At 37.1% G+C, this 27,233-nt stretch overlaps 1 pseudogene; it reads left to right on the forward strand.

The window, feature by feature from the left end:
- Nucleotides 1-9,861: 9,861 nt before the first annotated feature.
- The window catches only part of LOC122108863, a 36,373-nt pseudogene continuing 19,001 nt past the window's right edge, over nt 9,862-27,233 (forward strand).

Raw genomic sequence — 27,233 nt, forward strand, 5'->3', positions numbered from 1 at the left:
TGTGAGGATCACGGTTCAAAGCCAGCCCGGGCAGGAAAGTCCATGAAGCTCATATCTCTAATAAATAAACACCAGAAAACCAGAAGTGGTTCTGTGGTTCAAGTGGTAGAGTGCTAGCCTTGAGCTGAAGAGCTGAGGGACAGTGACCAACAACAACAACAACAAAAATTATGAACATTTATCTTTGTTTTATTATCAGATTTATGTTATTTATTTATTTATTTAGTGCTAGTACTTGGACTTGAACTCAGGGACTTACATTATCGCTTGACTTTTTTGCCCAAAGCTGATGGTCTACCACAGGAGCCCAAGCTTTTTATTGGTTACTGGGGCAAGAGTTGTGTGGGCTTTCCTACCAGGCTGTCTTTGAATCACAGTTCTCGGATCTCAGCCTCCCAAGTGGCCCGGTTTACAGGTATGAGCCACCAGCATCTGGCAAGTAATATATTTTCTAAAGTGATTGCTAAGCCATTTAAATTTAATAAGTCATCTAAAGACAATTATTACATAGTACTGTTGTTGTGGTTGTTGTTGTTGTTGTTTTGTTGGTTGTGGGGCTTGAACTCTGGGCCTGGGCGCTGTCCCTCAGCTCTTCAGCTCAAGGCTAGCACTCTATCACTTAAGCCACCGCACCACTTCCGGTTTTGTAGTGGTTTATTGGAGATAAGAGTCTCACAGACTTTCCTGCCCGGGCTGGCTTTGAACCGTGATCCTCAGATCCCAGCCTCCTGGGTAGCTAGGATTACAGGTATGAGCCACTGGCACCCAGCACATAGTATCTGGTGAATCTGGACCCCACATTAGTAACTTTCTTGTTATATTGCCTTTTCTCTCTTTAAAATTGATTGCTTTACCTTTAAAAATAAAATCATTTTTACTTGATTTTTCTTGTGTCTCATAATTTTTTTAATTGAATATTGGGCATTGACAAAGTACCAGTTGAGATTAATAACATTTATGTTTGAAAAATTAGTATACTTCATTCAAATTAAGGTATTTGTATTGAGCATTGCCTTATTGTTATTGTTGTTCAGAGGATCTGTAGCTGCCTTCAGTGTACCAAAACAAAATAAAGATAAATCAAACAAAAATCCATAATGTCTAAAACAAGATGTTAGATATTTCAGGAGTTCAGCTAATAGAACTCTTTCTTCCAGCTCCAAGGAAGAAAGAGTCCAAATTTGCTTTTTCTTCCATTAACAAATAATTTCTAAACCTGTTTATAGTAATAGAAACAAACTAGCCCTAAATTCATTTTCTTTTGATTCATGTCTTAATACCTGCATGATAAAAATAAAAATGAATAATAAAAACAAAACTCAATTGAGGATAGAAAAGAGAGAGAGAAAGAGAGATTCTTTCAGTCTTTTAAATTCTGTTCTGAGACTTTGGATTATTGATGTTTGAACTGGTTATCTGACAATCTACCTGTTTAGACTTTGTAAGTATATCACCACTGTATTCACCCAGGCATGAATTCAACTCCAGAAAACTTCAAGTTCACTTTCAAAATTATTAATGTCTCTATCTGACATTGGTGCATATACTTTTAGAGTTATAAACTGATTTTTGACCTCTAAATAATGTATTTTACAAGATCTCATAGCAACCCATCAATAGATTACATACATATGAATATAAAAGTTTTTAATGTATAGAATATATTAGTACTTTATTGTATCTTATTTATTTTTATTTTTATTTACTATTTTAATTAGAACAGATTCATAGTACAAAGGGATTTCATTTTTAATAATTCCACAGGTGCAAACACTGTATTCTGAACAAGTTCAATACCTCTATGATATTGCTTTAGGCCCTCATCTGTAATTTTTTTTTGAGGGGGGTCCAGTCGTGGGGCCTGAACTCTGGGCCTGGGCAGTCCCTCAGCTCTTCAGCTCAAGGCTAGCGCTCTACCACTTGAGCCACAGCACCACTCCAGCTTTTTTTCTTTTTGCTTATGTGGTGCTGAGGAATCAAACCCAGGGCCTCATGCATGCAAGGCAAGCACTCTACCACTGAGCCATCTTCCCAGCCCTCATCTGTAATGTTTTATCAGCATTATTTTTTCTGATTCAAAATTTTCATATTAGGAAACTAAAAAATAATGTGAAAAATGAACATCAGCATCTAAATGTTGGCATATAATTTTTATCTGTTAGAACCAAAGAGCCAAGTTTGCAGAAACATACTAGTAAAATTTAGGAAGACAAGAACATTCTGAGTAGAGAAAGAAACTTATAAGCTCAAGACAGCACAATGTTCTTGACAAATAGATTCTACCAATATCCATCAAGAAAACCATATATAGTAAAAAAAAAAATTTGATTATGTAATTCTCACTGTGTTGTTCACCAAAATGAAATGACATATTGGAGTGCATTATAATGGATTTTTTTTCATGTACCTCAACTTCACTTGCCCAAAAGACTGCTTTTACTGAAATTCACACATTATAGAACAGAGCAGTCTAACAGAAGAAATGAAACAGATGAAATCAGCATTTACCAACTTTAAAATACATTGGCATCTGGGCACTGATGGCTTATACCTATAATCCTAGCTACTCAGGAGGCTGAGACATGAGGGTTGCAGTTTGAAGTCAGCCTGAGTAGAAAAGTTCAAAAACTCTTTTCTCCAATTAACTGACAAAATGCTGGAAGTAGAGTGGTGGAGTGTTAACCTTGAGTGAAAAAAGCTATGGGAAAGTGTCATGGCCCTAAATTCATGCTACAGTACTGGCATACTGAAACACACACACACACACACACACACACACACAGACACACACACACACACACAGACACACACACACACACACATCATTAGTTATAATTATTTGGTTACTGTAAATAAATATTTACTTTTTAGTTTTTGTACTTTTACTAATTTACTTAAAGCAGAAACTCAAATTCCATATGTTTCATGATAGTAAAATATAGATAACTCAATAATCTGAGAAAAATAGTTTGGAAGAATATTCAACAAAGTAATAGTGGTTATTTCTGGAAAATATTGGGGATCTTATATGAGTATATGAACTATATGTATTTGGATGCTAGGAAAATAAGATTCATTGTATCAACATAGAACTTTTTAGGAGATTGGTGTGCAAACTTCTGCACAATATTATATAAGAAAAGTACCTTTGTACATTTGATGTAAGGAAAGAGAATAAATAAACTCACCAATTTCCAATAAAAATGTGAGGTAGTATTACCTCACTTACCAAAGCAAAAGTGAATTTTTAAGCTTCAAAATGAAAACCCTTCATAAGAAATGAATAGGAACCGCAAATACTACACTATGGGTGATGAAAGGGGCAGGATGGAAGCTGTAGCCAGAAGTAGAGTGGTCCCTGGGCCTGGTAAGCTAAGCTCAGATTCTTAGTTTTGCCCAGAAACTTTGCTAAGAGTAAGTGCCCTGTGAACCCAAGATGCTGGTGGTGCTCTCTGCTTCCAAGCATCCTTCATACACTCAGGGCTGCTGTCATTCTGTTGTTCTTTTTTGCAAAGAACTCTAAATGGGAAACAAGATGTCCATCCATTTTCTTTTTTTTTTTTTTTGGGGGGGGGGGTCCGGTCGTGGGGCCTGAACTCTGGGCCTGGGCGCTGTCCCTCAGCTCTTCAGCTCAAGGCTAGCGCTCTACCACTTGAGCCAGAGCGCCACTTCCGGCTTTTTTCTTTTTGCTTATGTGGTGCTAAGGAATTAAACCCAGGGCCTCAGGCATGCAAGGCAAGCGCTCTATCACTGAGCTACCTTCCCAGCCCCTGTCCATCCATTTTCTAATGTGTTTGTATCCTCTCTGAATATGATCAGACCCCAGACTCCTAGCAGAGGAGCAGCTGTGGGGTCATTTGCTCCAGTCTACCACCTGTTGGGAGGAGCAAAACCAGAGAAAAAAATCACTACTTGGGTTACTCTTACCATGCACTTTTTAATGCATATTCTATGTATGTATCTAGATAGACTAATAGAAATATTATCATTCTAGTTATAGATTTGAACTTTAAAATCACCATTGGAGATCTCAATCTTCCTTTGTAGTAAGAACAAAAACCAAATACACAACCAAAAAAAACTTTTAAAGGGGGGGCTGGGAAGATGGCTCAGTGGTAGAGTGCTTGCCTTGCATGCATGAGGCCCTGGGTTACATTCCTCAGCACCACATAAGCAAAAAGAAAAAAGCTGGAAGTGGCGCTGTGGCTCAAGTGGTAGAGCGCTAGCCTTGAGCTGAAGAGCTGAGGGACAGTGCCCAGGCCCAGAGTTCAGGCCCCACGACCGGACCCAAAAAAAAAAAAAACTTTTAAAGGGGTGATATTGATCAAGATGCATTATACTACATAACTGTTCAGAATGGAATTGCTGGGTCGCAGGAAAGCTCTATGTTTAGTCTTTTGAGGGACCTCCATACTGTTTTCCAGAGGTTGAGCAAGTTTACATTCCTATCAACAGTGTAATAGAGTTCCCTTTTGGCCACATTCACACCAGCATGTGTTAGCAATCATTTTCTTCATAATGGCCATTCATTCTAACTGGGGTAAGATAGAATTTCAATGTGGATTTGATTTGTATTTCTTTTATGGCCAGAGATGTTGAACATTTCTTCATGTGTCTATTGGCCATTCTTACTTCTGAGAAGTCTCAAGTCATTAACTCATTTATTAATTTGGGTTGTTGTGTATTTGAGGGTTTATTTGGGAGCAGGTTAATTTTTTGAGATTTAACTATATTTAAATACTAGGCCCTTGCCTGATACATAGCCAGTAAAAAAAAAAAATCTTCTTTCATTCTGTGGGCTTTCTATTTAGCTTGTTGGCTATATCCTTTGCCATGCAGAAACTTTTAAGTTTGATGCAGTCCCATTTATCTGGTCTTTGTTGTGACTCTGGATCTTAGAAAGTTTTGACTTGTACCAAGGTGCTGTAGTGTTTCCCCTACCCTTTTTGTAATATTTTCATGGTTTCTAGCCTTGAGAACTTTGATCTATTTGGAATTGATTCTGGTGCATGGTGATATATAAGGATCTAACTTCAGCTTTCTGAATGTGGATAGCCAATTTTGCCAGCACTTTTCGTTAAAGAGAACACAAACAAGGCCACACTAAGGCCACCAGCACAACCATCATGATAGCAGCATTATTTACCATAACCAAGATACGAAATCAGCCCAGATTCCCCTCAATGGATGAATGGGTCAAGAAAATATGATATATGTACACAATGGAATTCTCTCATCCATCAGAAAGTATGATAATATACCAACTTGTGGGTAGGAAAGGGCAAGAAAAACTGGGAGAGAGCAAGGGAAGAAGGTGATTTTGTTCAAAAGAAATGAACTCTTCATCTGACTCATACAACTGTAACTCCTCTATACAACACCTTTACAATGTACAGAAATGGAAAGACTTGGAAAAATTACATTAAGCAAGTAAGCCAGACCCAGAGACATATAGGTTTTATGGTTTCCCTTATTTGTGGTAATTAGAATGTGCCTATCAATCCAGAAATAAACTCACTGGGTGTTAAATATATAAACTGGGACATGATAAATTATGCAGGACTTTATGTATTTAGACACAGTGAGATGGAGGAAGGATATTCTTAGGAGAGGAACATAAAGGCGCACTATCTATATACATCTGATCATATAGAATAATATATATCAAAATGACCTCCAGGAAATGGAAACAAGAGTTTTTTTTTCTTTGTGACTGTTGTTCTTTTCTTTTTGTCTTGTTTGTTCATTTATTTCTTTGGGAGGGCAATGGTGATACAGAAATGGAGGGACAAATCGTGAACATATGCAGCTGTAGTACTCACTAGAAACTATGTCGAAAATGAGCTATACAACTTATGGGTAGAGACCAGAGGAAATAACTGGGAGGGACCTAGGAAGGAGGTAACATTTTTCAAAAAGAAATATACTCTTTACCAGACTTAAGTAACTGTAACCCTCTGAACATCACCTTTATAATAACAACAAAAATATTTTGAAAAAGAAAAGGTAATGCTCGCCAAAAAAAAAGACCAAAACAAACCTTGCAATTAAAAAATGTGTCTAGTTTAAGATTTCTCTCATTTGTGATAACTAGAATGTGCCTGTAAATCTACAAGTAAACACACTGAATGGTAAATGAAAAAAAAATGTACTGGAACATGATAAATTATACTGGTATCTATGCATTCACACAGTGAGTCCAAAGGAGGATATTCTTAGGAGAGTATCACATAGGCCCAATAGCTATGTGCATTTGACCATATAAAATACTTTTTATAGAAATGAACTCCAGGAAATGGAAACAAGAGGCATTTTTCTCTGTTGCTGTTTTTGTTTTCATTTCCTTTTTTCTTGTTTGTTCATTTATCTGTCTTTGGTGAAAGTGGGGCACAGAAATGGAGGGACAAAATATAAACAAATGTAGCAGTGATGCACACTAGATTATGTTGAAAATGAGCTATACAACCTGTGGGTGGAAAAGGGCAAGAAAAACTGGGAGAGAGCAAGGGAAGGGAATGACATTGTTCAAAAGAAATGAACTCTTCATCTGACTCATATACAATACCTTTACAATAACAAATAAATTAAAAAGAAAAACCCAATTAACAAGCACAAAAAAGTAAAAGAATCTGCCATGTCAATAAAATAAAATGTGCATTATACTTATAAATAGATTTGCTGAAAGGTAACCTTTTGCATAATTACTTAAAGATAATAAAAGTACAACTGAAAAAAATTCTTCAAACACCACAAGTAGTAAGCTCATGTACTCTTTCCCAAAGGTTTGTGAAATATTTTTTTATTGTGAGAATACCATACAGAGCAGTTACAATTACATGGGCAAGATAACCAGTACATTTCTTATCAAGCATTGTTGCCTCCTCTTTGTTTCCCTTTCCCATACTCCCCCCTCCCTCCACTCGATCCTCCCCCCACCCGCCCACCAAAGTTGTAAAGTTTGTTTTTCGACATAACGACTTGTACATCATTGTTGCAATGGGTCCACCTGTGTCCCTAGTTAAACAATTTGTTTTTTCCCTTCCCCTCCACAAATTATACCAAACATCAAATACAGTGAAAGCAGGGGTTATACCGTGGGGGAGGGACCTACAAAGCAACAAAGAAATCATCTTGTAAATATGTTAGAAACAATTGCATGAAATGAAAAAAATTTGAATACTTATCTTGGGGTTCATTCCCCTAACATCAACTTATCTGATCTTTTCTGCTTGACTCAGACATATACTAGTTATTGCAAATATGGGAAACCATGGGACCTATGTTTCGTTGGGCCTGGCTTACTTCACTTCATATAATTTTTTCCAAGTCTTTCCATTTCCTAACAAATGGGGCAATGTCATTCTTTCTGATGGAGGCATAGAATTCCATTGTGTATATACCACATTTTCTTGATCCATTCATCTACTGAGAAACAACTGCCCAATAAATAAGTGGGCTAAAGACTTAAAGAGAAGCTTCTCTGAAGAGGAAAGAAGGATGACCAATAGACACATGAAGAAATGCTCAACCTTTCTAGCCATAAAAGAAATGTAAATCAAAACAACATTGAGATACCACCTCACCCCAGTTAGAATGGCAAAAATCAAGAACTCTAATAACAACAGATGCTGGAGGGGATGTGGACAGAAGGGAACCCTACTGCATTGTTGGTGGGAGTGTAAACTTGTTCAACCAATTTGGAAAGAAGTATGGAGGCTCCTCAAAAGACTCCACATAGAGCTCCCATATGACCAAGCAATCCCACATTTGGGTATTTACCCGAATGATCACAAACAAGACCACACTAAAGCTATCAGCACGACTATGTTTATATTGCAGCATTATGTACCATAGCTAAGATATGGAACTAACCCAGATGCCCCTCAGTAGATGGATGGATCAAGGTTTGTGAAATATTAAATCTAGAATGTAAATGTTTTTCTGTAACCTGGCAGGAAATGATTCATATTTTCCTATTAAATGTGTCTCAATGCTGCCTTCTTATACCATAAATGGCAACTTGAGGTTTTTTCCCTCAATAAGTATAGAAAAGTAGGAAGTCTGTTTAAGGAGAAAAAAATTGATTATTTTTCTGATCTGATAAAAAAAATATTTTCAAGTCAGGCATAATGGTGTATACCTGTAAATTCCAGTTCTCAGGAATTTGAAGCAGGAAGATCATGAGTTTAATTTAGCCTAGCCTACATAGAAAGTTGTAGAACAGCTTGGACTATATTGCAAGACCCTCTCAAGAACAACAATACCACCAACCCACAGATTTTCAATTATCTGATTCCCTTAATAATTTGTAGTTGCTAGAGTATGCAAATGCATTACCTTAATATCTTCCTTGGCCAATGGAGAAATGGGATATTAAGAGTGGGAAATTACTTTATTAATATGCTTGTAGTTATAATTCTGATCAGAAAAAATAGAAGAAATCATTGTTTTCCCATACTACCTTTTTTTTGGTTCATGCAGTTACTGAACTCAGGGCCTTAAACTCTGCCTCAGACTTTTTTTTTTGCTTACAACTGGGGTTCTACCACTTGGTCCACTTTTGGCTTTTTGCTAGTGAAGTAGAAATAGAGTCTCTTGGATTTGTCTTCCTGAGCTGAGTCCAAACCTTGATACTCAGAGCATTCTAAAAAGCTGGAATTCTAGACACCCACCTTTCACACACTATTGATAAGAAAATTGAGGTGTAGAGATTCCCTTTGGTGATAGGATTCTACCACTGATAACCTGTCCTCAGAGCATATTCTACAGCATCCAGTATAGCTCGGATCTCCTCTCACCTGATTCATTCTCCATTTCTCTCTCTAACAGAATCTTTGCAATGCTCATTTTCTACAGGTTCTCCATCCTCAGCAGATATATATTTCTTGCATAATAGACAGGTACACTCTATATTTTTATTCTTTTTATAATAATCACTCTTCCACACCATCCACACTCTTCCACTCCCATAAATTTACTGAAGCTGTTCTCCTCAGCATTGCTGATCATCTTGTTCTTTGCTCTTAACGTCACGCATCTGTTTTTTCTTCAAAGCATTTTTACCATCTGTTTTATTTCATCTATTATCCATCTCCTGTTAGATTTGAGTTTTGGGAGACAGGAATCTATATCCGTTTTTTTCAGTGCTGGATACTGAATATTAAAACTAGTGCTCAACTCATCCCAACAAAGATGACTTTTGAATTTTTTTCACCGAGTTACAATCTCAGGCCCATCTGTCCATGGGATCTGCTCTTTATTGAATAGTAGAAAATAGGTCTATACAAAGAGTTTCTCAAGAACTTCCTTATATACATAACACTGCAATAATGGTTTTTATTTAATTGAATTCTTCTCCATGACAAGTACCTTAGCATCCTTGCAAGTTTAAACAACATAGCCATGTGTAATCTATGCTGTCTGCTGTCACTCTTGGTCAATTTCTCCTTTTCCCTCAAAACCTGTTTATGGGCACCATGGTGATGTCTGAAGCCAAGAATATCTTGAAGTGATACACCCACCCCACTTCAGTTTCTCTGGGCCAAGGGTATGGGGTATGTGGGAAAGGCACAGTTGTGTAAATGTTGCTCTTTATTCTCTATGTTTAATTATCAAGCACAATTCAACTTCTGTAGTCTATTTCTGACTCTATAAATCTGGGGTTAGTCTGTGTCCTTGCATTTATTTCTTAGGTACTATAAAATAATTCAGCACACTAAAACAAAATATTTGTTCAGTAAGGTAAAAAAATACATTAATGTTAAATTTCAGAATTCTGGGCTAAGTATTACAGGTGTCAATGAACAAGGCAATGATCTAGCTTATGGCTGTGGAGACAAAAAACATGTAGTTCAGGGCAACATGGAGGTATAGAAATAGACACCTAATTTAGTTATATGAACCAACAAAATTTCTGGAAGAAAAAATAAATATCTAATATCTAGCGTGATTTTAATAGACGCTATGAAGCAGAGAGTATAGGAATGATTGGATTCACAGTAGGATGTGTTGGATTAAATAAGCCTATAAACTACAGAAAATAAGCTACAGCTAGTTCTAAATGTTGATGCATTTTGGAAATTACATCTTATCTGACTTTTAGAAAGGCTTGAACTTGAACCATCAAATAACATTCAAAACTAGATCATTGGTTAAAAAAAATATGTCTTGGGAGGAGTTCCAGGAAGATGGCGAAGGAGAAGCTGGAGGCTAAACAAGTTCTCACATAGAAAGAAGTTTTAGTGTTCCAGTGAACAGTCCTAAGCCAGAGAATCACACCAAGTGTGCCATCATAGTACAGAGAGTTTGGCCAGAGAGGGAAAATCCAGACAAGGAGACAAATCTGAGCACTTGCCAGCAGCCGTGGCTGCAGCAGCAGCAGCGGTGGTGGCCATAGCCGCCATACCTGCAACACAGAGAGTCCGGGACAAAGGCTCCAGATGCGGCAGGTGAGCAAATTCTACTCAACACCAGCAAGAACTGACATCTTCATCCTGCAGCTCACAGACCAGAGACGATCCAGGAACCAAGACTCCAGTGTGAGTAGAAGCCTGACATCCTCACTCCTTCTCAGGGAGCAGAAGAGGGAAGGCCACCCCTCCCCGCCACTACCAGAGATCTCCATCTTTGATATTGACAAAGGCCTAGCTGAGCTGCTAGCTCCAACTCAGGCCTTGGAAGAAAACAAAAGTCATTTAGCAGGTCACAGGAACCTAACCTGACCTGCCAGACTCAGCTCCACCCAGGGAAAAGTCACCCAGTCCAAGGAGTGGCTTTCTTCACTGGGTAAACAGAGCCAGAAGCTGCCCCTCCCTTTAGCAGCCTTGACAATCAATTGAAAGTCAGTAAACATAAACCCTGAGAATGGCTCCAGGCTGGGCTCTGTGAGTGTCTCAGAAGCTAGCTCCTCAGGGAAAAGCTGCTGTTTGCTGAAAGGCCTCAACTCTACCCAGAACCTAGCCTCATCACAGCATCTCCAAACTAGAGGAAACAGCCATCTCCCTCTTTTGTGATACTCAAAGCAGATCTTTCTGCCATAGAACTAACCTGGGAGGAGGATCACAAAATACAGGGTAAAGCAGAGCATTTTTCTGCCTGCTCAAACAAATTGACTGAAGAAATCATCCAAGTACAGGAAAATCAAACACCACAAGCAGACCAGAGACTCCAACAAGAGACTGGTTACAGACACAAGGGAGATACAGGATCTTCCCATCCCCCCCCCAAAAAAATCAAAGAACTCTTTTTTTGTACCTTTTATTTTTAAAAAATTTCTAAAACTTTTTTAATTTTTAATTTTTAACTTTAAAAAAAATTTTGGTTTCTATTAACTTTTTTTTTCTTCCTCTTATAATTTTTATTTTAGGGGTATATCTGTGTGTACTTTTTTTCTTTTTTTTTCTTTTCTCTTTGTAAAAAATATTTTTGTGTTTAGCTCTAGTGCATTTGATCCTTTTTTTTCTTTCTTTCTCATTCTTTTCACTTTTTCTTCTCCTTCATTCTTTTCATGACTTAATTGCTGTTCTGCTCATCCTCAGATATACCCGTAGTTGATTATTAGACCTTAGCCCCCATTGTGTACACACTTAATCCAGAAATTTATTACTCAATTTAAAACCTCTAAGACTTAAATTCCTTAATAGCAGTACAACCTCTTTATACCTATATAATATTTTAAGCATTTTTATTTTTAAGTTTTTCACATCTCTTTCTATCCTGTCCCTTCTCTTATTCTATCCATGTTCTTCTCTGAATACTACGTTTTCAAATTTGCGTAATTATAAGTATTGTACTTTTAACTTTTATTTTTCTATTTTTCCTTGTCTTTTTTCTCTTCTTTTTTTCTCTCTCTCTCCTATCATTCTATCCAACCTATTTCCCACTTTGAGATTAGGATTTAGTTAAATTAACTCTCCCTCTACCTTTCCACATCCCTCTATGCCGATTTTCACCCACATCTCTCCCTAAACCTAATAATTTCCATTTGCCAAATTCTTCTTTGCGGTTTGTAGCCCATTAATACATAGTTGTTTGATGTTGAATAGATATATCTGTTGAACTAGATTGTATCTGCAGACTTTTGACTGTGCAACTACAGACTTTGGTTGATGCTTGCCTTAAAATAGTGTGCTAACACAAAACGGGTGTTACTTTCATCCCAAATGGGCAGAGCAACCCAGAAAAACACAAGAAAAAAGGCAAGTCCGGGTATCTCAACTCCCACTCATGATAATCAGGGGACAGAAAAGATAATGAATAATCCAGAGGAGAGTTCCCAGAAAGCTCTACAAACACTACTGGTAAACATGGTAAATGAAAAGACTGAAAACATGGAAAGGACTCTGTATGAGCATGATAGGGAGAGAGAGGAGGCAAAACAAAGGTTAATACAGGAATATCATGAGCGTGAGGAAGCTACTCAAAGATTGATACAGAAATTGCATGAGCAACTTAAGAAAACTGAAAGAGAAAGTCAGGAATGGCGAGAGCAGGTTGAGAACACTCAAAGAGAACTACAGGAACTGCGTGAACGTGAGGAAGCTAATCAAAGAGTAATACAGGAATTGAGAGAGCGGGATGAGAATACAGAAAGATCACTAAAAGCATTCATGGAATCCATAAACAGAGAACTGAAAGAAGTCAGGGAGACCACAAAGGGAATGCTGAATGGAACCCAACAGAAGGAATGGGAATCCAAGGAAACCATAACCAATCAACTAAGTGATTTGAGAATAAACACTGAACACCAAATTAAGGAAGTAAAGAAGTTCATGCAAGATCTAAAACAAAGCTCCAACAAAGAATTTGAAGCCATCAAACCCGACCAACTAGAAGGAAAAGAAATAAAAAACAAAGTAGAAAGTCTTGATAGTAGGTTAGACCATGCAGAAGATCAAATTTCAGGGATTGAAGACAGCCTAAATATTATAGAAAAACATACAACCATCCAAGACAAGTCCAAGAAATATGATAGATCTATCCAACACTTGGAAGACACCATCAGAAGGCCAAATCTGAAGATAATGGATGTACATGAGCACCTAGAGAAAGAACTTAATGATATAGGAAATTTGTTGAACAGGATCCTAGCAGAGAACTTCCTAAACATGCAAATAGATAGGCCTATTTAGATATAAGAAGCTTTTAGAACTCCAAATAGACCAGACCAGAATAGGACATCTGACCGTCACATTATAATCCACACAGGATCAATTCAGACCAAGGAAAGGATCCTTAAAGCAGTCAAGGAGAAAAGATGAATCACCTATAAAGGAAAACCAATTAGAATCACCTCAGATTTCTCAGCAGAGACAATCAAAGCAAGAAGAGCATAGAATGTTGTATGCCATGCCCTAAAGACAAACAACTATCAACCAAGAATTCTGTACCCAGCTAAACTTTCCTTCATAACCTAAGGTCAAATAAAAACCTTCCATAGAAAAGAAAAATTGAAACAATATATCTCCACCAAATCAGCCCTACAAAAGATTCTTAAAGATGTCCTACACATAGAAAACCAACAAGACCACAATAAAGGCCAAGAAACTGCACCCAAACTGAGAATCCAAGAACCATAGGAAGAACCCAGTTGCTGCAGCCCCCAAGAAGGTGGATAAAATGGCAGGAACTCCCAAATACCTCTCAGTCCTCTCTCTCAACAATAACGGACTTAACTCTCCAATTAAGCAACATGGACTGTCTAGTTGGATTAAAAAGCAAGATCCTTCTATCTGCTGCCTTCAGGAGTCACATCTTGCCCATAAAAACAAACACATTTTCAATGTTAAAGGCTGGAACAAAATCTACCAAGAAAATGCCCCCCATAAACAGGCAGGAGTTGTAATCCTAATATCAGACAAAATAGACTTCAAATTAAAATTAGTGAGAAGAGATAAAGAAGGTCCCAACATACTAATTCAGGGATCTCTCCTTCAGGCAGATATTATAATTCTAAATATCTATTCGCCAGATAACAAAGCACCCAAATTTATCCAAGAAACACTACTTTCCCTCAAATCCCACATAGATCCAAAGACATTAATTGTTGGGGACTTTAACACACCACTTTCCCCACTAGATAGATCAACTCCGCAAAAACTCAACAGAGAAACCGCAGATCTAAACAGCTGCATAGATCAACTAGATTTAACAGACATCTACTGAATATTTCACTCAGCAGCATCAGAATACACATTTTCTCAGCAGCACATGGAACATTTTCCAAAATAGACCATATTTTAGGCCACAAAGCAAGCTTGTCCAAATTCAGAAACATTGAAGTTATACGTTGCATTCTCTCAGACCACAAGGGAATAAAATTAGAACTCAACACCAAAAGCCACCAAAGAAAATCCTGTAACACATGGAGGCTGAACAACACACTGCTGAATCACGAGTGGGTCATGGAAGAGATTAGAAAGGAAATTCAAATGTTCATGATATTCAACAAAAATGAGCACACAAATTACCAGCTCCTCTGGGATACAGCAAAGGCAGTACTCAGGGGCAAGTTTATAGCTCTGAGTTCCTACATCAACAAATTGGAGAGATCTGAAACCAACAATTTCATGAGACATCTGAACCTCCTTGAAAAAGAACAGCAAGATAAACCCCAATCCAGTAGACAGAAAGAAATAATTAAAATCAAATCAGAATTAAATGAATTAGAATCCAAAAAAACCATAGAAAGAATCAAGAAAACAAAGAGTTGGTTCTTTGAAAAAATTAACAAAATTGACAGACCCTTAGCAAATCTTATCAGAAAAAGAAGAGAACACACCCAAATAAATAAACCCAGAGACGACAATGGAAACATCACCACAGAAACAACCAAGATTCAGAATTATAAGGGAATAGTTCTCAAAACTTTATGCCAATAAGTTTGAGAACTAGGCAGAAATGGACCTTTTCCTAGCAAACATTGACATGCCAAAACTAAACCAAGATGAGTTAAACCATCTTAACAGGCCCATATCAAGCATTGAAATAGAAACAGCAATAAGGACCTCCCATCTAAGAAAAGCCTAGGACCAGATGGCTTTACAGTGGAATTCTACATGGTCTTCAAAGCAGAGCTCACACCAATACTCCTCAAACTCTTCAATGAAATTGAAAGAGAAAGTTCATTACCAAACTCATTCTATGAAACCATCATAACCCTCATCCCAAAACCAGGCAGGGACTCATCAAAGAAAGAGAACTATACACCCATTTCTCTGATGAACATTGATGCAAAACTTCTCAACAAAATTTTGGCCAATCTGCTTCAACAATTCATCCAAAAAAATCATAGACCACGATCAAACAGGATTCATTTCAGGGATGCAAAGCTGGTTCAATATACGCAAATCAATTAATATAATTCATCACATTATCAAGAGCAAGGATAAGAACCACATGGTTATCTCAAGAGATGCAGAAAAAGCATTTGACAAGATCCATCCAACACCCCTTTATGATGAAGGTTCTGGAAAAATTAGGAATCCATAAAACATTCCTCAATACAATAAAGGCTGTATATGACAAACCTACAGCCAGCATTATACTTAACAGTGAAAAACTAAAACCATTTCCTCTTAACTCAGGAATAAGACAAGGATGTCCACTCTCTCCACTTCTCTTCAATCTAGTATTAGAATGCCTAGCAACAGCAATAAGACAAGATGCAAACATAAAGGGGATCCAAATAGGGAAAGAAGAAGTAATATTCTCCTTCTTTGCAGATGACATGATCTTGTATTTAAAGAATCTCATAGACTCCACTCCCAAATTACTCAAGCTGATTCAAAACTTTGGCAAAGTAGCAGGGTATAAAATTAATCTCCCAAAATCAATGGCTTTTATGTATGCCAACAATGAGAAAAGTGTGGCTGAAATTAAGAAAGCAACTCCATTCGTAATAGTCCCACAAAAAATAAAATACTTAGGAATTAACTTAACCAAAGAAGTGAAGGACCTCTATGATAAAAACTTTAAAAACTTGAAAAAGGAAATCAAAACAGTACTTAGAAAGTGGCAAAAACTCCCATGCTCCTGGATTGGAAAGATCAATATCATGAAAATGGAAATACTTCCCAAGGCTGTCTACAAATTCAGTGCGATACCTATCAAAATTCCAACCTGACTCTTCAAGGAAATAGAAGAGGCAATCCAAAAATTCATATGGAACAATAAAAGACCCAGAATAGCAAAAATGATCCTCAACAGAAAGAACAGTGCTGGAGGAATATCAATACCAAATTTCAAACTCTACTATAAAGCCATAGTAATCAAAACAGCTTGGTACTGGCACAAGAACCGACCTCAAAACCAATGGAATAGAATTGAAAACCCAGAAATGAACTTACAGACCTATAGCTGTGTAATCTTCGATAAGGGAGCTAAAAAAATAGAATGGAAGAAAGACAGCCTCTTCAGTAAATGGTGCTGGCAAAATTGGTTAACTACTTGTAAAAAACTAAAGCTAGATACTTATATATCACCCTGCACCAGAATCAACTCCAAATTGATCAAAGACCTTGGAGTCAAAGCAGACACTCTGAAAACATTACAGGATGGAATAGGAGAAACCCTAGGTGTCCTTGGCTCAGGCCAAAATTTTCTGAATAGATACCCGGAAACACAACAAATCAAAGAAAGGTTGGACAAATGGGATTGCATGAACTTGCAGAGCTTCTGCATGGGACAGGACATAGCTAGCAAGATCAATAGAAAGCCCACAGATTGGGAGAAGATCTTCACTAGCCATACAACAGACAAGCGTCTCATATTTAAAATATACCTGGAACTCAAAAAAATAAATCCACCAACAACAAATCTTCGAAGAAACACATGCCCAATAAATAAGTGGGCTAAAGACTTAAAGAGAAACTTCTCTGAAGAGGAAAGAAGGATGACCAATAGACACATGAAGAAATGCTCAACCTAGCTAGCCATAAAAGAAATGCAAATCAAAACAACATTGAGATACCACCTCACCCCAGTTAGAATGGCTATAATCAAGAACTCTAATAACAACAGATGCTGGAGGGGATGTGGACAGAAGGGAACCCTACTGCATTGTTGGTGGGAGTGTAAACTTGTTCAACCACTTTGGAAAGAAGTATGGAGGCTCCTCAAAAGACTCCACATAGAGCTCCCATATGACCCAGCAATCCCACATTTGGGCATTTACCCAAATGTTTACAAACAAGACCACACTAAAGCTTTCAGCACGACTATGTTTATTGCAGCATTATGTACCATTGCTAAGATATGGAACCAACCCAGATGCCCCTCAGTAGATGAATGGATCAAGAAAATGTGGTATATATGCACAATGGAATTCTATGCGCCCATCAGAATGACATTGCCCCATTTGTTAGGAAATGGAAAGACTTGGAAAAAAGTATATTAAGTGAAGTAAGCCAGGCCCAAAGAAACATAGGTCCCATGGTTTTCCTTATTTGCAATATCTAGTATATGTCTGAGTCAAGCAGAAAAGGTCAGATAAGTTGATGTTAGGGAAATCAATCCTGAGATATGTATTCAAATGTTTTTTTCTTTCATGCGATTATTTCTAACACATTTATAAGATTATTTCTTTGTTTCTTTGTATGTTCCTCCCCCATGGTATAACCCCTGCTTTCACTGTATGTGCGTTTCTTTAAAACTCTTTTTACTCTTTTCTTGTTTGGTCTTTTTTGGATTATTTTTGCAAGACTCAATTGCTATTCTGCTCATCCCCACTTATATACCTATCTCGATTATTAGACCTTATCCTTCATTGTGTGCATATATAATTCAGAAATTGATTACTCAATTAACAAACTCTCAGCTTAACTCCTTTAATAGGGTAGTATTATTTCTTTATACTTACATAATTTTTAAGTGTTTCATTTTTTCATTTTTCATTTTTATTTTTTCATTTTCCCTTGTTACTTTATTTCTCTCCTCCTTTCCTTCTATTTGTTTCCTCTCTAAATTTAGGTTTTGGTTAAATTCCCTTTCTCCTATTCCCTCCTCTCATTCCTCTAATCTTATTTTCTCCCCACAATTCTCCCTAAACCTGCTAATATCTGGTCTGCTGACTCCTTCTTGACATTCTTAGTCCATTAGTCCATACTTGTTTGTTGTTGATCTACATTGCATCTGTTGAACCAGATTGTATCTATACTCATTTTGGCTGTGTCAAATAATCTGTGCAACTATAGGGTTCTAGTTGATGCTTGCCTTAAAATAGTGTTCTAGCATGAAATTGGTTTTGATTTCATACTAAATGGGTAGAGCAAACTGGAGAAACACAAGAAAAATGCAAAGTCCAGGTATCTCAACTCCCTCTCGTGATAATCAGGCAACAGAGCAGTTAATGAATAATCTAGAGGAGAGTTACCAAAATGCTCTACAAACACTACTGGTAAACATGCTGGATGAAAAGATTGAAAGCCTGCAAAAGACTCTATATGGGTGTGATAGGGAAGCACGTTAGTGGGTTAGGGTAAAGTGTGAGCATGATGAGGCTAATCAAAGATTAATAAAGGAATCTAGTGAGCATGATGAGGCTAACCAAAGATTAATATAGGAAGTGCATGAGCCTGTTGAGGTTAACTAAAAAATTAATACAGGAATTTTGTGAGAATGATGAGGCTAACCAAAGATCAATAAAGGGATTTTGTGAGTGTGAGGAAGCTAATCAAAGATTAATACAAGAATTGCATGAGCAGGATGAGAATAGACAAAGATTAATGGAGGCCTTCATGGAATACACAGAGAGCTGAAGGAATCCAGGGAGGCCACAAAGGGAATGCTGAATGGAGTCCATCAGAAGGAAAGGGAGTCCAATGAAACCATAACCAATCAACTAAGGGCTTTGAGAAGGAACACTGAAAACCAAATTAAAGAAATAAAAAGTTCATACAAGACCTAAAACAAAGCTCCAACAAAGAACTTAAAGCCTTCAAAGCTGACCAATTAGAAGGAAAAGAAATAAAAAACAAAGTAGAAAGTCTTGATAGTATGTTAGATCATACAGAAGATTGAATTTCTGGAATTGAAGAGAGCCTAGATATCATAGACAAATAACACAATTAGCCAAGACAAATCCAAGAAATATGATAGATCTATTCTACATTTTAGAAGACACCATCAGAAGGCCTAATCTGAGGATAATGGATGTAGAGGAGCACCTAGAGACAGAAGTTCATGGTCCAGGAAATTTGTTTAAGAGGATCCTAGCACAGAACTTCCCAAACATGTAAAAAGATAGGCTTATTTGAATACAAGAAGCCTTTAGAACCCCAACTACACCAGACCAGAACTGGACATTCCACCTTCACATTATAATCCACACAGGATCAATTCAGACCAAGGGAAGGATCCTTAAAGCTGTCAAGGAGAAAAGATCAATCACCTATAAAGGGAAAACAATCAGAATAACTTCAGATTTCTCAGCAGAAACAAGTAGCAAGAAGAGCCTGGAATGATGCTTGCTGCACTCTAAAGACAAACAACTATCAACCAAGAATACTGTACCCAGGTAAACTCTCCTTCATAATGGAAGGTCAAATAAAAACCTTCCACCGCAAAGAAAAACTAAAACAATATATCTCCACCAAACTATCCCTACAAAAAAAAAATAATTAAAGATGTCCTACACATAGAAAATCAACAAGAGCAAAATAAAGGACAAGAAACAGCCCCCAAACAGAGAATACAAGGAGCATAGGAAGAACCCAGTTGGCACAGCCCTCAAGAAGGTGGATAACATGGCAGGAACTCCCAAATACCTCTCAGTCCTATCTCTCAACATTAACAGACTTAACTCTCCAATTAAGCAACATAGATTGTCTAATTGGATCAAAAAAACAAGCTCTTTTATCTGCTACCTTTAGGAGATACACCTTGCCCACAAAAACAAACATATTCTGAAAGTAAAAGGCTGGAATAAAATCTTCCAAGCAAATGGCCCCCATAAACAGGTGGGAGTTGCAATCCTAAAATCAGATAAATTAGACTTCAAAGTAAAATTAGCAAGAAGAGCTCATTACATACCAATTAAGGGATTTCTCATTCAGGAGTATATTACACTTCTAAATATCTATTCACCAAACAGTGGAGCACCCAGATTTATCTAAGAAACACTACTTTCCCTCAAATCTCACATAGATCCAAAGACATTAATTGTTGAGGACTTAAACACACCGCTATCCCCACTAGATAGATCCACTCAGCAAAAACACAACAGAGAAAACACAGATTTAAACAACTACATAGCTCAACTAGACTTAACAGACATATACCGAATATTTCACCCAACAACATCAGAATACATGTTCTCGACAGCACACAGAACATTCTCCAAAATAGACCATATTTAAGGTCACAAAGAAAATTTGTCCAAATTCAGAAACATTTAAATTATGCCCTACATTCTCTCAGACCACAAGGGAATAAAATTAGAACTCAACACCAAAAGCCACCAAAGACAGTCCTGTAACACATGAAGGCTGAGCAACACACTATTGAATCACCAGTGAGTCATGGAAGAGATTAAAAAGGAAACTCAAATATTCATGATATTCAACAAAATGAACACACAAATTACCAGCTTCTCTGGGACAAAGCAAAGGCAGTACTTAGAGGAAAGTTTATAGCTCTGAGTTCCTATATCAACAAAATGGAGAGATCTGAAACAACAATTTAATGAGGCATCTGAAGCTCCTTGCAAAAGAGCAGCAAGCTAAACCCCAATCTATTGGACAGAAACAAATAATTAAAATTAAATCAGAATTAAATGAATTAGATTCCCAAAAAAATCCATTGAAAGAATCAACAAAACAAAGAGTTCATTCTTCAAAAAAATTAACAAATCTTATCAGAAAAAAAGAGAACACACACAAATAAACAAATTCAGAGATGAGAATGGAAACATCACCACAGAAACAACCAAGATTCAGAACATTGTAAGGGACTACTTCTCAAACCTTTATGCTAATATTTTTAAGAATCTGGAAAAATGGACAATTTTCTACCAAATATTGACATGCAAAAACTAAACCAAGATGATTTAAACAAACTTCAAAGAGCTATATCAAGTATCAAAACAGAAACAGCAATAAGAGACCTCCCACCCAAGAAAACCCCAGGACCGCATAGAGTTACAGCTGAATTCCACAAGGCCTTCAAAGCAAAACTCACACCAATACTCCTCCAACTCTTCAATGAAATTGAAAGTGAAAGTTCACTACCAAACACTTTCTATGAAGCCATTGTAATCCTCATCCCAAAACAGGCAGGGACTCATCAAAGAAAGAGAATTATAAACCCATTTCTTTGATGAACATCAATGCAAAACTTCTCGACAAAATTTTTGCCAATCAACTTCAACAACTCATCAAAAAAATCATACACCACGATCAAACAGGATTCATTTCAGGGATGCAAAGCTGGTTCAATATACGCAAATCAATTAATATAATTCATCACATCAACAAGAACAAAGATAAGAACCACATGATTATCTCAATAAATGCAGAAAAAGCACTTGACAATATCCTACACCCCTTTATGATGAAGTCTCTGGAAAAACTAGGAATCCATGGAACATTCCTCAATATAATAAAGGCTGTCTATGACAAACCTACATCCAGCCATTAACTCGCCATTAGCTGGCCATTAGCCAGCCATTAATGGCAAAAAGCTAAAGCCATTTCCTCTAAATTCAGGAATGAGACAAGGATGTCCACTCTCTCCATTTCTCTTCAACTTAGTATTAGAATGCCTAGCTAGAACTATTGCAAGATGCAAACATCAAGGGGATCCAAATAGGGAAAGATGAAGTAAAACTCTTCCTCTTTGTAAATGACATGATCTTGTATTTAAAGAATCCCACTCTCAAATTACTCAAGCTGATTTGAAACTTTGGCAAAGTAACAGGGTATGAAATTAACCCTCAAAAATCAATGACTTTTCTGTATGCCAACAAAGAGAAGAGCATGGCTGAAATCAGGAACTCAACTCCTTTTGTAATAGCCCCACAAAAAAATAAAATACCTAGTAGTTCACTAAAGAAGTGAAGGACCTCTACGATGAAAACTTTAAAAACCTAAAAAAGGAAATTAAAACACAATTTAGGAAGTGGTAAAACTTTCCATGATCCTGAATTAGGAAGATTAACATTGCAAAAATGGCAATACTTCCAAAGGCTTCAATGTGATACCTATCAATATTTCAACCTCATTCTTCAATGAAATACAAGAAGGAATCCAAAAATTCATATGGAACAATAACAGACCCCGAATAGCAAAAACAATCCTTACCAGAAAGAACAGCACTGGAGGAATATCAATTCCAAATTTCAAACTCTACTACAAAGCCAAGTAATCAAAACAGTTTGGTACTGGCACAAGAACAGACCTGAAGAACAATGGAATAGGACTGAAGACCCAGAAATGAACCCACAGACCTATCTAATCTTCCATAAGGGAGCTAAAAAAATGGAATGGAAGAAAGACAGCCTCTTCAGTAAATGGTGCTGCAAAATTGGCTTAACAACTGTAGAAAACTAAAGCTAGGACCTTATATATCACCCTGCACCAGAATCAACCTCAAAGTAAAGGCAAACACCCTGAAAACATAGCAGGAAGGAATAAGAGAAACTCTAGACTCCTTGGCACAGGCCGAAATTTTCTTAATAAAGACCCAGAAACAGAATAAATCAAAGGAAGGTTGGACAAATGGGATTGTATGAAACTACAGTTTTGCACGGCAAAGGACATAGTTAGCAAGATCAATAGGAAGACTATGGATTGGGAGAAAATCTTCACTAGCCATACATCAGACAAAGGTTTCATATCTAAAATATACTTAGAACTCAAAAAACTAAATCCCGCAACAACAAATCCTCAAAGAAACAACTGCCCCATTAATAAGTGGACTAAAGACTTAAAGAGAAAGCAGAAAAGGTCAGATAAGGCGATGTTAGGGAAATGAATCCTAAGATATGTATTCAAATGTTTTTTTTCTTTCATGCGATTGTTTCTAACGCATTTATATGCGTTTGTATGTTCCTCCCCCACAGTATAACCCCTGCTTTCACTGTATTTGATGTCGGTATAATTTGTGGAGGGGAAGGAGAAAAACAAGTCATAAATAAGGATACAGGTCGACCCGTTGCAACCATGAGAAGTACAAGTTGTTATGTCGAAAATGAACTTTACAACTTTGGGGGGGGATAGTAGGGGGGGCGGGGGGAGGATAGGAAGGGAAGGGAAAACAAAGGAGGAGGCTACAAATGCTTGATAAGAAATGTACTCATTATCTTGCCCATGTAATTGTAACCCCTCTGTACAATAAAAAATAAATAAAAATTTAAAAAATAAAAGTAAAAAAAAGAAATGTACTCATTACCTTGCCCATGTAATTGTAACCCCTCTGTACAGTATTTTCACAATAAAAAAGAAATATTACCTTGCTCATGTAAAAAAAAAAAAAAGACTTAAAGAGAGACTTCTTCGTCTGAAGAGGAAATAAGAATGGCCAATAGACACATGAAGAAATGCTCAACTTCTCTAGCCATAAAGAAATGTAAACCAAAACAACATTGAGATTCCACCTCACCCCAGTTAGAATGGCTATAATCAAGAAATCTCATAGCAACAGATGTTGGAGGGGATGTGGCCAAAAGGGTACCCTACTGCATTGTTGGTGTAAATTTGTTCAACCACTTTGGACAGAAGTATGGAGGCTCCTCAAAAGACTCCACATAGAGCTCCCATACGACCCAGCAATCCCACATTTGGGCATTTACCCAAATGATCACAAACAAGGCTATACTAAAGCTGCCAGCACAACTATATTTATTGCAGCATTATTTACCATAGCTAAGATATGGAACCAACCCAGATGCCCCTCAGTAGATGAATGGATCAAGAAAATGTGGTATAGGGGGCTGGGAAGGTGGCTCAATGGTAGAGCGCTTTCCTTGCATGCCTGAGGCCCTGGGTTCGATTCCTCAGTACCACATAAGCAAAAAGAAAAAAAGCCGGAAGTGGCGCTGTGGCTCAAATGGTAGAGTGATAACCTTGAGCTGAAGAACTGAGGGACAGCACCCAGGCCTAGAGTTCAGGCCCCATGACCGGACCCAAAAAAAAACATGTGGTATAGACAGTTGTGGAGGTGGGAGGGAATGGATGGTTGGGGAAAACAAAGGAGGAGACAATAATGCTCAATAAGAAATGTACTCATTATCTTGCTCATGTAACTGAAACCCCTCTGTACATGATTTTTACAATAAAAAATACAAAAAGAAAATAAAAAAGAAAATGTGGTATAAAACAGTCTAATTCTATGCCTCCATCAGAAAGCATGACATCACCCCATTACATGGCAAACTTCAGTTATTAGAATTTGAACTCAAAGAATTTATGATTTAATGTTGGACTTAAGTAATTTTAATCAAAGTCTTGTATAAACAAAAATATTCTGCATTATTACCAATGCTATAATTTCTACAATGCTATACTTAGTTCTTTGTTAGGTGGTATGCCCATTGTACATTGGGTAAACAATAGCACATGACATTGAAATTTCACTGAGAATAATAATAAAATCAAATGACATTTAAAATATATTACATGCAGTAATATATTATAATAATAATGTATTCAGACAAAAAATATTTCAGAAAAAAAGCATTTATGCATCTTTCTAAAAGACTAGCAAATCCTTCATTTTATCTTTTCATAGCACCTTCTTTATTAATGCTTTACATAATAATTTATTATGTATTCTACCTATCTATCTATTTATATAGGGGGATTTGAACTCAGGATCTTTGAAGTGCTGACACTCTACAGTCTGAGCCATGTCTCCAAGCCCTGCATGATGGAGAAGGGACAAGTCCACACTGCTTATGTTTTCATCCAGATCCAAAAGACACTGCCACAGTGTCAGTGCCTGGAGTGACACAGACAGACACTAGACATTCTCTGTGTGGAACCTTCTTTCCCTTCTGCTGTGGCTCTTACAGACAACTGTTCTGCCCAGAACTGTTCTGTCACCAAAGTCTGTCCACTTCAATTTTGTGAGGTTTTCTTATAGTTAGAAGAAAAATGTTTTGTAAATTTTCACCTGAAGCAATGCTATAATGTTCGAGGAGATAGGTACATTTAAGCTGACATATACATAACACAGTTGTATCATAAATCACCTATAAGCAGGTAATCTGTGTGTATTTCTTATTACCTATAAGCTAATCCAAAAATTTCACTTATATTTCTAAAAAAAAAAAAAAACCTTTCTCATTGCAATGCTCTGTGATTGTCAAATAAATACCGTGATCTTTGGAAATTTTTTCCATTGTTGCTTTTTTAAATTTTTTTGTCTTATTCCGCTCAGATTTATGAGACAGTATGGAAAACTCTGGGCACTTTTACCTCCTCTTACAAAAATTCCGTTTCTCTGAAGTTCGAGCAACACTTTGGAAGCTTCCAGGGTGAGCAGCGAGAAATGAATGTAGTTTCAACCTCAATTATCCTCACCCAGACTTACTTGCACAACTGCAATCTCCGGTTTGATGATGTTTATTGAAAATAACTCCAAGAAACGAAAACAGGAGGTTTTTGTTATTTTTATTTTTTTCTCTCCTCTGTCACCATTTTTATTTCTGTACCTTTTGTGTTCTGTGTACGTGGATTTGTCGTGGAGAGAATAAAAGAGGGTATCAAAATGGGGGGGACAAAGGGTGAACAAATGCAGCAGTGATATTCACTAGACACTGTGTTGAAAATGAACTAGACAACTTGTGGGAGAGGAAGGTCAGGAGGAAAAACTGGGAGAAAACGAGGGAAGAGGTGACACTGTTCAAAAAGAAATGTATTCATTATCTGACTTACATAACTGTAACCCCTCTGTACATCATCTTTACAATAAAATAAAATTAAGTTTTTAAGTGCTTTTCTCAGCAGTCAAACTCGGGAGCAAACTCAGGGGTAAGGCAGCTTGAGTAATTGCAGAGTTTGAACCAGGTGACTTCTCGGGGAAAGTGGGTCTTTCCTGTACAATTCCCTTAAGGCACAGGAACAAAGAGTTGTCCCAAGGATATGCTGGAGAACCAAAGGGACTGGATCATTGGACAGTATGGGAGGTTCCATAATCTTACTCCACATGTTAATATGTTCAAGACAGCTCAGACTCCCTCTGGCCTAGAGGCAGGAGGATAGCACTGGCCTCCACTCCCAGGATGCACTTTCCACCATGGAAATCCATCTTGAGCTGCAAGAAAAATCCCTGCATGGAACACTAAATAAGTGCAGCCCCCTATTTGCCTCACGTCACTGAAGAACCAAACCCCGACCTCCTCACAGAGACATTGCTGGAAGAGTTTATCTTCCTGACTTCTCCATCCATCTTCAGATAGTTCCTGACTGTCCAGTGCCTAAAATCAGAAGAGAGCAAAAATAACCCTCACCTCAGTGAATTTGAATCCTACCTAAGTGCCCAGCACATGGTGTCCACGTGTAGTATTCCATGGATTCCTTGCAGCAACACTACATGGATGATGCCATTCTGTATGTTGTTAGGCAAATGCTAAAACAACCATCCAATACTGGCAACAGAAACAGCTTGTGATGCTTGGAGAGAGTTCATTGTCGATCCACATGACACATGGAAAATAACTTTTGAAACATTTGATTGTGAATGTGGCTTGATGGAATTATATTATTCTGCTTAATTTACTTGAATGTGAAAGCTTCTTAGTTTGGATAGCTCATTGCAACCTGGAAAATAAGCATATAAGGAAAAAAAATGAGGAAATAAAAGACAAAGCAGAGAGAGAGGACAAAGGAAAAAACTAAAACTGAGTTGATCCACTTTTTCTTAGCACTTTCCTGTGCATTAAATTTAAGAGAAAGAGCTCTTTAATTTTTCCTGCCTCTGCCCTAGTGGTTAAAGGGATAAAGGGTCGCATCTTATTCTTAAATTCTGTCCAAGAATCACAGTAGAAAAATAGAAATCATATGTACAAAATCAAAACTAGGAAACCAGTTGTTCATTTTTTAGAAAAAAACATTATTTAGTCCAGTTTTGGAGCAAGTTATACCTTATAGGACATATTATCACATGTCAAATCATTGTAGAAACTTAGTTATCCTGGAAAATTAAAAGTAATACTGAGACACTATTTGTTATTAACCTGTATAGTGTGTAATCAGGCAGAAACGGTTTTATCTGTAATTTTTATTTTTTTTATTTTT

This window comes from Dipodomys spectabilis, unplaced genomic scaffold, assembly GCF_019054845.1.
Source record: "Dipodomys spectabilis isolate Male_0828 unplaced genomic scaffold, ASM1905484v1 ptg000002l, whole genome shotgun sequence".
In the NCBI taxonomy this organism is placed as follows: Eukaryota; Metazoa; Chordata; class Mammalia; order Rodentia; family Heteromyidae; genus Dipodomys; species Dipodomys spectabilis.